Genomic DNA, 13,367 nt, shown 5'->3' on the forward strand with positions numbered 1-13,367 from the left:
TGGCGCCAAGTGATTATCACCTCTTCATGCATTTGAAGAAATGGCTCGGGTCACAGCGGTTTGATGACGACGAAGAGCTCAAAGATGCGGTCACAGGCTGGCTCCAGGCACAAGCGGGTGATTTTTATGCAGAAGGAATTTCAAAGCTTGTGAAGAGATACGATAAGTGCCTCAATCGCTATGGAGACTATGTAGAAAAATAGTGCAAAGATGTAGTTGTAAGATGTATATATTAAAATATTTTTATTTAACTTGGTGTATTTTTTTAAATCAACCGGAGGTTACTTTCTGAACGGCCCTCATAGTAGTTTCGTGGAAACAAGTGAGGAGAGCTGCTCACGGCGGGCAGCAGAAGATGAGGGAATACATTTTAGCAGCAGTCCATGGAGACTCATCATAGGGTGGCTAAAGTCATCACTTGCAGTTACCAATCATAAATACAGGTACTCTAGCAGATGGAAATATTGACTATAGTGTCTTTGAGCCATACAACTACTCTGCAACTCACATAGGAATATATGGTACGAAGGTCATCAACAGCAGACAGCTTTCAGTGTGTTTCTATGATGTTTTCTAAACTCTTAGTCAGCGAAAACAAATTCTGTATTTAGTTTATGAATTAAACCACCTGTTTCTTGCTGAAGTATAATAATCACCCTTACTATATCTGCCAGATGGCACAGATGCTATTGAAGGTGTTGTTACATATGCAGAAGACGTCCTAGTAGTTGTGTCTGCGGACTCCACGGCGAGACCTTAGGAAAAGGCGAACGAGGTTCTGGTTCAGATGCATCACTGGTGCAAGGGTGAAAAACTAACTATAGTTGTTCATAAAGCCACATACATGCCTCTGAATGGATAACTTTCTCGTGCCAGAAATCATTCCCTGAGGTTCGACGAAATCCCTCTAAAGCACAGCACTTTTTGTTGACATTTAAGTATATTTCTAGAAGACAAAAGAAACTTCCTAGAACATGTAAAATCTGTTAATCGGAAAGCGTCCAAAATTACGCTTAAGATGGCCCGTGGCGACACTGCTAACTATAAACTACCGTTGCATGTGTTGTGGTCATATCACGAAGCTATCTTCAGTGCATAGTGGCCATCGCTGCCAGCTTCTAGGCGCCTCATCTTCCACTTGACATCTACAAAACAATACAAAATTCAGTGAAGCCTGATTCTGAGGCTCACCGATGCCTTTCTCCTTATACCTGCCGAGGGTTTGGTGGTGATTCTCGGGATATGTCCGATGGATATCGTGGTACGTTACAGGGCATCGGTGTGTGTGTTGGGGCATGAAAAGTATGATCAGGTGTACGAGACCACAGGAACTCATATTACTGATCTTCTTCTACTTTTCCCTTGTGCCTTTGTCTGGCATATGCGCAGGGTCGGCATGGTTATGGGCGGATGTGGCATAGATAACTATAGGGGTATCCGAATGCCCTTCGTGTCGTCACCCCGTTGGATGAGATGATGATGATGAAGACAATAATGATGATGAAGACAACACATCACCCAGTCCATGAGCGGAGAAAAGCGACGATTCAGCCGAGAATCGAACTGTGGCTCCTTGGCATGAGAGTCCCTTGCGCTGACCATTCAGCTATCAGGGCGGACAGGAGCTCATGTTACTGATAAAAACTTTAACGAGCCTGGAAAGTAGATGAATGGCAGTCTGACTGGAACGCTAGCAGCACTGCAAGGCAGTATACAGCATATTCCCAAGCATCAGGAACGGGGTCAAATTGCGCTGCATTGCCCTTTGTAGAGGTATGCTGCACCTATTAACTGATCACTGACCATATACGAAACTTCTACACGAGCAGGATGTAGCACACCAGCCTGGGAATGTGGACAGGGAGGTTTAGTTTTCAGACTCACTCAGGGAGAGAGAGGATGCAGACAACTAGACTGCGATTTGCAAACAATTGTAAGTGACCAAAAGGTGTGGACGACAGTTAATGTGATTGCTCTTCTAATATCTAGATAGCAACTGATTAACTCTCAGGCCATAAGATCAAGAGGACGCTCTGAATACGAAATTAACGTCAACGTATCACAAAAACTAAAAGGTATCAGATCGATGATATAATGGTGAAACAGAGATTTAGGAACCAGGTTTTAAATTGTAAGACATTTCCAGGGGCAGATGTGGACTCTGACCACAACCTATTGATTATGAACTGTAGATTAAAACTGAAGAAACTACAAAAAGGCGGGAATTTAAGGAGATGAGATCTGGATAAACTGAAAGAACCAGAGGTTGCAGAGAGTTTCAGGGAGAGCATAAGGGAACAATTTACAGGAATGGGGGAAAGAAATACAGTAGAAGAGGAATGTGTAGCTATGAGGGCTGAAATAGTGAAGGCAGCAGAGGATCAAATAGGTAAAAAGACGAGGGCTGGTAGAAACCCTTGGGGAACAGAAGAAATATTGAATTTAATTGATGAAAGGAGAAAATATAAAAATGCAGTAAATGAATCAGGCAAAAAGGAATACAAACGTCTCAAAAATGATATCGACAGCAAGTGCAAAATGGCTAAGCAGGCATGGCTAGAGGACAAATGTAATGATGTAGAGGCTTATTTCACTAGGGGTAAGATGAATACTGCCTACAGGAAAATTAAAGAGACCTTTGGAGAAAGGAGAACCACTTGCATGAATATCAAGAGCTTTGATGGAAACCCAGTTCTAAGCAAAGAAGGGAAAGCAGAAAGGTGGAAGGAGTATATAGAGGGTCTATACAAGGGCTATGTACTTGAGGACAATATTATGGAAATGGAAGAGGATGTAGATGAAGATGAAACGGGAGATACGATACTGCGTGAAGAGTTTGACAGAGCACTGAAAGACCTAAGTCGAAACAAGGCCCCGGGAGTAGACAGCATTCCATTAGAACTACTGACAGCCTTGGGAGAGCCAGTCCTGACAAAACTCTACCATCTGGTGAGCAAGATGTACGAGACAGGCGAAATACCCTCAGACTTCAAGAAGAATATAATAATTCCAATGCCAAAGAAAGCAGGTGTTGACAGATGTGAAAATTACCGAACTATCAGTTTAATATGTCACAGCTGCAAAATACTAACGCATATTCTTTACAGACGAATGGAAAAACTGATAGAAGCCAACCTCAGGGAAGATCAGTTTGGATTCCGTAGAAATGTTGGAACACGTGAGGCAATACTGACCCTACGACTTATCTTAGAAGAAAGATTAAGGAAAGACAAACCTACGTTTCTAGCACTTGTAGACTTAGAGAAAGCTTTTGACAATGTTGACTGGAATAGTCTCTTTCAAATTCTAAAGGTGGCAGGGGTAAAATACAGGGAGCGAAAGGCTATTTACAGTTTGTACAGAAACCAGATGGCAGTTATAAGAGTCGAGGGACATGAAAGGGAAGCAGTGGTTGGGAAGGGAGTAAGACAGGGTTGTAGCCTCTCCCCGATGTTGTTCAATCTGTATAAAGAGCAAGCAATAAAGGAAACAAAAGAAAAGTTCGGAGTAGGTATTAAAATCCATGGAGAAGAAATAAAAACTTTGAGGTTCGCCGACGGCATTGTAATTCTGTCAGAGACAGCAAAGGACTTGGAAGAGCAGTTGAACGGAATGGACAGTGTCTTGAAAAGAGGGTATAAGATGAACACCAACAAAAGCAAAACGAGGATAATGGAATGTAGACGAATTAAGTCGGGTGATGCTGAGGGAGTTAGATTAGGAAATGAGACACTTAAAGTAGTAAAGGAGTTTTGCTATTTGGGGAGCAAAATAACTGACGATGGTCGAAGTAGAGAGGATATAAAATGTATACTGCTAATGGCAAGGAAAGCGTTTCTGAAGACGAGAAATTTGTCAACATCGAGTATAGATTTAAGTGTCAGGAAGTCGTTTCTGAAAGTATTTGTATGGAGTGTAGCCATGTATGGAAGTGAAACATGGACAATAAATACTTTGGACAAGAAGAGAATATAAGCTTTCGAAATGTGGTGCTACAGAAGAATGTTGAAAATTAGATGGGTAGATCACGTAACTAATGAGGAGGTATTGAATAGAATTGGGGAGAAGAGAAGTTTGTGGCACAACTAGACTAGAAGGAGGGATCGGTTGGTAGGACATGTCCTGAGGCATTAAGGGATCACAAATTTAGCATTGGAGGGCAGCGTGGAGGGTAAAAGTCGTAGAGGGAGACCAAGAGATGAATACACTAAGCAGATTCAGAAGGATTTAGGCTGCAGTAGGTATTGGGAGATAAAGAAGCTTGCACAGGATAGAGTAGCATGGAGAGCTGCAGCAAACCAGTCTCAGCACTGAAGACCACAATAACGAGAATCACAGAAACCGTTCCCTCAATCACAGATAACCATAATCACATACAGACTTATTTTTGAGAAATTTTAAATACGTATATAAAAAATACGAAGTAAAAAGAAAAAAGAGAGCTATGACCAACCACAGGGGTATGTGCAGACTTCAGGATGGCCGAGGCACGCACATATGGGCATAGGCGATGTAGAATAGTGTAGCATCAATACGTTTAGACATAGGTAAAGTTGTATTTGGATGGCAAACCTCGAGTTATTCCAAGGCTGCCAGTGATATATCTAGTAATATAAAATGGAATTTACTCACTTACAACTTCAGCGAGTTTCTTTCATTTTATAATATTTTTTAATTGACCCTTATTTTCTATGTTCTGTTTTATTTCTGCATTAATATTAGCAATGGTTGCTCTTAACATAACTTATTACGGTGAACATAATATAAAATACGTTGTGTTATCATGATTATTGAAAATGTGCAACCATTTTAAAGTTTGCAAATAGTGGTCTAAAATTCGTGGCAATAAATTGAACTGAAAGGAAAATGTTTTCAGGACGTTAAAAGTGGAGTCGTAAAATAAAGCTTAAATGTTGAAACTGTTTTCAACATATTCCCTTAAACCCTTTTCTGTTGGACCGTGACTGTAATTTAAAATCCAGGCGAATTATTAAATAGGTAATTGTGCATTCAGACAGGTTAATATTCTCTATTCCGTACAACTACCCATCAGTGATCTGACGGAGAGGCTGTGCAGCAATCTGCTGCTGTTTATTAATGATGCCTGTGGTAAACTGGAAGGTGTAAAGTAAAGTAAACTAGTGCAGATGAGTAGGAAAAACGAACCCGTAATGTTCGAATGCAGCATTAGTAGTATACTGCTTCACACAAAAACGTCGATCAAATATGTAGGCGCAACGTTGCAGAGGGATATGAAGTGAAACGAGCAGGTAAGTGCTGTAGTAAGGAAGGTGAATGGTGAACTTCTCTTGATTTGAAGAATTTTAGGAAATTATAGCTTATCTGTAAAGGAGGCAGCATATACGAGGGTTGCCCAGGAAGGAATGCACCGCATATTGTTTTCTCGGCCGAAAACAACTCTACGAATGCGAAACGTTACGTGAAGTCTCCTGAGTGAGCGTGCCAAGTTTCCGTCACTTCCGACAGATAGCGTAGCTGCAGGACAGTTTCAAAATGTCCTCTGTAGGTGACTTACGTTACAAGTAATGTTTCGTCATTGAATTTCTCACTGTAGAGAAAGAAACTATGGGGATTATTCACAAACGCTTGTGCAAAGTCTATCGAGCATCTGCTGTCGACAGAAGTACAGTTAGTCGCTGGGCACGGAGGGTGAAATGATCAGATGGCGGTTCGGAAGACCGTCACGATTTGCAGACCATCAAGGGCTGTCACTCCTGACATGTTGCAGCGAACTGATGTTGTCATTCGCGAGTGCGAACGCATTACATCTCGGCAGTTGGCGCTGCATCTGTCAGTCAGCACAGTGAAGAACTGGCTTCGCCACCAGGACAAACGCTGGTACCGATAGTTCATACGCGCCCTTGTTTCGCCCTGTAGGAAGGCTATAGAACGGGATGGAGATTACGTGGAAAATTAGAATGTGTGGATAAAGCACCATTCTTTCTTGTGTGTAATTCTCATTATGTTCAATAAAGAATTGTTGAAGAAAAAAATGCGGTGCATTACTCTATAGGCAACCCTCTTAGGTCTTGTCACCGGTAGGTTCGGTCAACACGAGAGTCTTATGCAGATGCTTCGTGAAATCAAATGGGAATCTCTGGAGGGAGGATGAAATTCTTTCCGCGAAATACTACTGAGAAAATATGGAGAACCGGAATCTGAAGTTGACTGCAGAAGGATTCTTCTGCTGCAAGGTAAACTTCGCGTACGAACCGCTAAGATAAGATGTAGGAAATTAAGGCTCATACGGAGGCATAAAGAGAGTCGTTATTTCCTCGCTCTTCTTGCGAGTATAAAAGGAAAGGAAATAACTAGTGGTGGTATAAAGTATAGTGGTATAAAGTACCTTCCGCCACGGTGACTTGCGGGGTACATCTGTAGATGTAGAGTTAGATGTAAGAAACATGAGGAGGAAGTTGTCGGGCTGTACCGTTCTAACAGGAGAGTGTCGCACGAGATGCAGCGATCTCTCCCTAGCACGGCACCGCAGAAGACGGTGACAGCACAGGACAGGAGGCTATCGATCAGCTAGGGTCTGGGCCGCCCCCGCTGGACGGTGTTGGCGTGTGAGCCTCGACACCGGCGTCTTGGGAGGCGGAGGCTCCGCCCCCGACAAGGGCCTGCACTCCGAGTGTGCCTCTGGGCCGCTCTGCGGACCCGTACCTCGTACCGCAATTTCCAGCACTACACCTCCACTTCCCCACTGCGACGTGATGCTACAAGCGCCCTCATTAATGGGATGAGTAATACAAGATTAATTCATTATGAATCTGTCCTGTAACTTGTAACGTCTATTCCCGCATGAAACATAGATTCAAAATGAACCGATTATTAGAGTTAAAGGTGGATAAATGGGCCTCCACTCTGTTTTTTTTATATAACACCTCTTATTTTTAGTATAATCACCTGAAATTAACATATAACATTTCTCTAGTACGTCCTGCAATAGTTACAACATGTTTTGGTTCAACTTTTTAATATTTAAAACAAAATTTAATTATTTTAATGATAGTCTGCATTTTGTTGCGTCAAGAATTTGTGCTGGTAATATGGGCCCCAAGGTAGTTTGAAATAAAGAGAAACAAAAATTTGAAAAAAAAAATTTTTATTTAATTTTTGTGTATAATGAAAGAAAGATTCACTCTGAACATTGTTAATTAGTATACTGGTGGGATGATTTTAACAGCCTACGCCTAGTCTATTTACAATAGTCAGACACATAAGAATTTTTTTCGCATCCAGCGCATTCGTTGTGAGCCCACATCTCACAGGCTATACACTGGACCCAAAGTTCACCTTTTGTGTACTTTGAAAAAAACCCTTCACAAAATAGACATACAGCGTCATCATCATCAGGGACAGAAACACAAACTTGAATGTCTGGGAGGGATTCTCCCGAATCAAAACCTAAACTTGCCTCTTCACCTTCTTCATCTGATTCATGTTCATACACTAACTTATTTCTCCTACTTGTTCTAGAATTTGGTTGTTTTTCATTGCCGCCGTTCTTCATTGTACTGCTCTTTTCTTTTCCGTCTTGTTTCTTCTTAGTTTTCTTGTTTTTCTTTTCTTCTGCCTCTTCTAGTGACTTTTATAAGGAGAAGAAGTTACAACAGCACAAGTAATGGGTTTAGAGCCTTTGTTTGTCAATTTTCTTTTTGGTCTTGGTATCGGCAATACGTCTTGGGGAGAAACATGACCAAAACGTTGTTGGGAAGAGCATCCTGAGGGCCCAGCATCTGCCAAGTCTCTTACAGATAATGTAGTTAATGTCGATGGTGTGCCAGGATGAATGCATTGAGCTGATTGACTTGAAGGCTTGTCCTTAGGAGTTCGCCCTTTACTGGCTTTCAGAGCATCTAGAGTCCGACTTTGAACGCCAATATCTTCAGAGGGAGCAAAGCCAACATCATTAAGCACTTTGCGATTTACAGGAAAAATTCCTGTGACTCTGAAGCCTGAAATGGCTATTTCAGCTGTTTGACATTGCAGGAATGCATTCCCAAGTAGCTCAGCAATTTCGTTTGATCCAAGAGGCCTATTGTTGTGCAGCATCCATTGCCTTATGCAGTCACTATAACGATTCTTAAGGGGTCCCATGAAGCTCCTATCTAGTGGTTACAGCTTGTGTGTAGTGTGCAGAGGCAAGCTAACTATTGTAACATGGTGTTCACGAGCTATATCAATTACGTCAATATTCTTTGTGTGGGTATGGTGGCCATCTAAAATAAGCAAAATAGGATCATCTTTTGATGGCTTTGTTTTAGAGATAAAATGGATTAACCAATTAGTGAATAGGTTGCTCTGAATCCAACCAGAGGGATGAGACCTTCCTCTAGAGCCAGGCGGAGCCCCTTTCATCAGTGTATCCGTCATATTTTTCCTGGGGAAAATTAGCAATGGTGGGACGAAAGCACCAGACGCGCTCATGCACAACACACACGTTACAAGTTATCCTCTTTCAGCTGCAGATAATGCACCAACTTGCCGGTTTCCCCTCAGGCCGATGACACGAGAAATTTTGCTTTGAACGACACTAAGGCCTGACTCGTCTACATTAAAAACTCTGTCCGTAGGATATTTGTAGTTACTGAATTGTCGACAGCTTGTTTATTAAACACATTAGCATGTGAAATCGAAGTTGCGGATGGCTTCCAAATAGACAGAATAATTTTGTACCGTGACATAAAATGGTCAAACCAAGCTCGACCAGCAACTTCGCCCTGTAGAAATGGAAGAGGGATTTTATTTCTTGTGCAAAGCTGGTAGACCATGCGCCTGACGTCATTTCTGGTAAGGCCGTAGAATTTGGATTCAATAGTGAGAAGATATTTAACCAGTTCGTCCTCAAGTCTCTGTGGTAAAACCGGTGAACGGCCCAATTTAATATTAAGTGTTTCTTCTACCGGTTTATCGATTTGTGAAAGCCTTTGGAGCGTAGGACGAGGGACGGAATACTCTTCAACCGCTTTTTTCAACCCCATTTTTTTCTCTTTAGTAGCTACAATAGCATTTGCCATATTTGCTTTGTCCCAAGATTGCCGTTTCGATTTTTTTAGGGGTACAAGATGCCTTCGAGGCATCTGAAACTTAAAGAGTAGCAATATTTGTAAATGATCCCATAAAATCTGGTTGACTTTACGGGGCCCATAATACCAGCAGCAAAAGGGGCCCATATATCCACACTCGCCATCTTGGGAAAAACGATTTTGCCTCCGGTTAGTTTGGTTCGCAACCGACGTTAATTAATGTAAAACGGCGTCCCAACAACAAGCCAAATACGTACCTTACCTTACTTTTACTAATAAAATGTTAAAAATTTGAGTTTTATTCAAGTAAACACAAACCTTTCAAACTTTTGACGATAGCGAAAAAATTCACAGAACAGCTATCCACAAACCATGACAGCTACTACACTGCGCACTCTACAGTGAAGTTTGGCAACTATTTCTAGTAGTTCGTGTGCTCTCCGCTAAAATTCGTGGCCTGTACTTCCAAATATGTAGGGGGCCCATAATACCAGCAGGGGCCCATTTTTCCACCTTTGCCTCTACCAAATACGACAACTTCTCAAAAATTGAAAATATAGATTTTGTTTGTTTCGGCATCTTGAGACATTGACTTATCGACTGTAATTAAAACGGGATGCTGTCATTGGCTTGATGCTTGCATTGAGCGGATTGATTTCCGCTATTGTTTCTAAATGTGGACAACTATGGGAGTTGTCACGTTTCTGAAGCAAACGTGTGGCAGGCCTAGAATCATATGCGACCAATCACTGGTTCTTGTTGTAAACTTTGATTAACTATACCAGAGACACACAGTCCAGTCACTTTACTGTGGGGAACTGTCAAAAGCCTGACTAACCACTGAAAGACGTGAAGGAAGGGCGTCACTAAAGTTCTAGCAAGTACCGACAGAGATGCTGAGCTGTGACGACTCCAGTGTCGTGTTCAGTTGAGCTCTGTTTCACGGCAGAGGGTCCATGGCACGAACAGCCTGATCTAAGTGTTATGACAGATTTTCCATTGGGTTAAAAATGGAGCAGTTTGGTGGCAGGAGTGTATGGTTATTCGTCCACGAGACTCAGAGGGCCATAGACACGGGTTCCCAGGTAGATGCCGTGTTTCTTGACTTCCGCAAGGCGTACGATACGGTTCCCCACAGTCATTTAATGAACAAAGTAAGAGCATATGGACTATCAGACCAACTATGTGATTGGATTGAAGAGCTCCTAGATAACAGAACGCAGCATGGCATTCTCAATGGAGAGAAGTCTTCCGAAGTAAGAGTGATTTCGGGTTTGCCGCAGGGGAGTGTCGTAGAGCCGTTGCTATTCACAATATACATAGATGATCTTGTGGATATCATCGGAAGTTCACTGAGGCTTTTTGCGGATGATGCTGTGGTATATCGGGAGGTTGTAACAATGGAAAATTGTACTGAAATGCAGGAGGATCTGCAGCGAATTGACGCATGGTGCAGGGAATGGCAACTGAATCTCAATGTAGACAAGTGTAATGTGCTGTGAATACACAGAAAAAAAGATCCCTTATCATTTAGCTACAATATAGTAGGTCAGCAACTGGAAGCAGTTAATTCCATAATTTATCTGGGAGTACGCATTAGGAGAGATTTAAAATGGAATGATCATATAACGTTGATCGTCAGTAAAGCAGAAGCCACACTGAGATTCATTGGAAGAATCCTATGGAAATGCAATCCGAAAACAAAGGAAGTAGGTAGACTTGTTCGCCCACTGCTTGAATATTGCTCACCAGTTTGGGATCCGTACCAGCTGCGGTTGATAGAGAAGATCCAACGGAGAGCAGCGCGCTTCGTTACAGGATCATTTAGTAACCGCGAAAGCTTTACGGAGATGATAGATAAACTCCAGTGGAAGACTCTGCAGGAGAGACTCTCGGTAGCTCAGTACGGGCTTTTGTTGAAGTTTCGAGAACATACCTTCACCGTTGAGTCAAGCAGTACATTGCTCCCTCCTGCGTATATCTCGCGAAGAGACCATGAGGATAAAATCAGAGGGATTAGAGCCCACACAGAGGCTTACCGACAATCTTTCTTTCCACGAACAATACGAGACTGGAATAGAAGGGACAGCCGATACCGAGCGGTCCAAGGAGCTGCAGTCACGGACTGTGCGGCTGGTCCCGGCGGAGGTTCGAGTCCTCCCTCGGGCATGGATGTGTGTGTTTGTCCTTAGGATAATTTAGGTTAAGTAGTGTGTAAGCTTAGGCACTGATGACCTTAGCAGTTAAGTCGCATAAGATTTCACACAAATTTGAATATTTTGAACATTTTGGAGAACCGATAGAGGTACTCAAAGTAACCTCCACCACACACCGTCAGGTGAGTTGCTGAATATGAATGTAGAGTAGGTGTAGATGATCCTGGTGCTCTTCGAACCACGACAGCACTGCGACTGGAATTATACGTTGCGTTGTCCTGTTGGTAGATGCTATAACACCCCCACCCTTCCGACGATTGTTGTAGGGCGTCTTTTTTCAGACTTTCCGAACCGCACACGCCAACGGCCATCTGTTGGATGGAGCATGTGATTTGTCTAGAAAGGCCACCTGTCGCCACTCAGTAGCCGCCCAGCCGTGGTACTGACGTGCAAATTCCAGCCTTCGTCGCCGACGATCAGCAGGGGAGCAGGATCCAGGCGACTGCTGCGAATGCCCAACCGCGGGAACACTAGCTGAGCGATCGTTGAGGAGGCACTCCTGGCAGCTCCTTCTTTCATATCGGTGATCAGTTACTCGCCGGCCGCAGTGGCCGAGCGGTTCTGGGCGCTTCAGTCCATCTATGATACTGAGATGCAACATAGTTGCCTCGCCCCTGTTTTCGAAAGCGGCATTTCGTCAGGCACAGTATACTTTAATTACCTTTGAATACATTATGGGAGTGGCAGTGATCAATGTCTTACAAATATTCACTATTACAAACAGTCTTGATCACGATTTATAATTATTAAGGTGACCGAGAATCACTACAAGAGTAGTGATTCTCCAGCTGAAAGAGGTTCCTACTCAATGGTCTGAAGATGACCACAGCAGTGGTCGAAACCGGTCACCTTAATAAATATATATTGTGATCAAGACTGTTTGCAATAGTAAAAAAAAAGAAAAGAAAAAAAATAGTATACTTTAACCAAGGCGGCACGCGAACAGTCTTAAACTTATTCGTTTTGTAATTGTTTCCACCCTTGGCTCGAAAGGTGATCATGCCCTTATTGGACGTCAAATAAATCGCTTCGCTTCCGTGTTACGACAAGGACTGTACTGTTTTCACCGTCAGTATGGATGCATGAACCAGGCCTCTGTTGTGGAGACTATGCGCTCGTTGAAGAAGCACCGTTGGCAGCCCCTTCTTTCATCTGAGCGGTCACTTGCTCAACAGTTGCACGTCTGTTTGCCCATACACATCTCCGCCGTCGTCCTACACACCTGTTATCTATGCCCCATGATGCACCACAGTTTCCTCGGCTAAGGTTTTGGATTGCGGCATTTTGGAAATGCATTCACCCTTGGCCCGAAAGCCAATGTTGATGCCTTTCTGCACTTCAGGTACAACACTCTGTTTCCACATTACGACAACGGCTGCACCGTTTCCCGTGTTCGCCTCACGTTTTATATTTTCTCCACCGATAGTACTGCCAACAGCCGTTTGCGAGAGGTTATTGTACGTTGACTTCGAACATAGGTGGTGGACTGGACAGTGTGTATGTCAGCACACTCAACAACAAATACTGTCTTTCCTCTACTCAGAGTCGCTCTCTCTCCTGCGTTTACAAATAAAGATTGTATTTCATAATACATATTCTGTTATTTGCATTTTACTCAAATCTTGGCCCGTTTAATAACCCATTGTAGCAGAAACTTTCCCCATACATTATCTCTTTTGAGCGCAGTTCGCGGCTTTACTGCTCCCCTGAGACGTTTACAGAACTACAGCATTTATTAAAGATGGAGTGAACTCTTATTCAATCCGTAAAAGACTTCTGCTGCACACCAACATTAACAGAAATACGTATCTCTAGTAAACAAACATTCAGAAGCTTTTTCGCTTGACTCACTGAACATAAAAGTGGGTTAGACTGTCAGCTAGAGCGCACCGCTAGTTCCTGCTACTAATAAGGCGAGTACACCGTTCGCTTGTTGCATATTTTTACGAGCTTCAAACAGGAGCGACATATGTGTAGTTACTAGTTTATTTTTGTAATTGGCCGGCTGGAGTGGCCCAGCGGTTCTAGGCGCTACAGTCTGGAACCGCGCGACCACTACGGTCGCAGGTTCAAATCCTGTCTCGGGCATGGATGTGTGTGA

This window comes from Schistocerca serialis, chromosome 8 (genome assembly GCF_023864345.2).
Source record: "Schistocerca serialis cubense isolate TAMUIC-IGC-003099 chromosome 8, iqSchSeri2.2, whole genome shotgun sequence".
NCBI lineage: Eukaryota > Metazoa > Arthropoda > Insecta > Orthoptera > Acrididae > Schistocerca > Schistocerca serialis.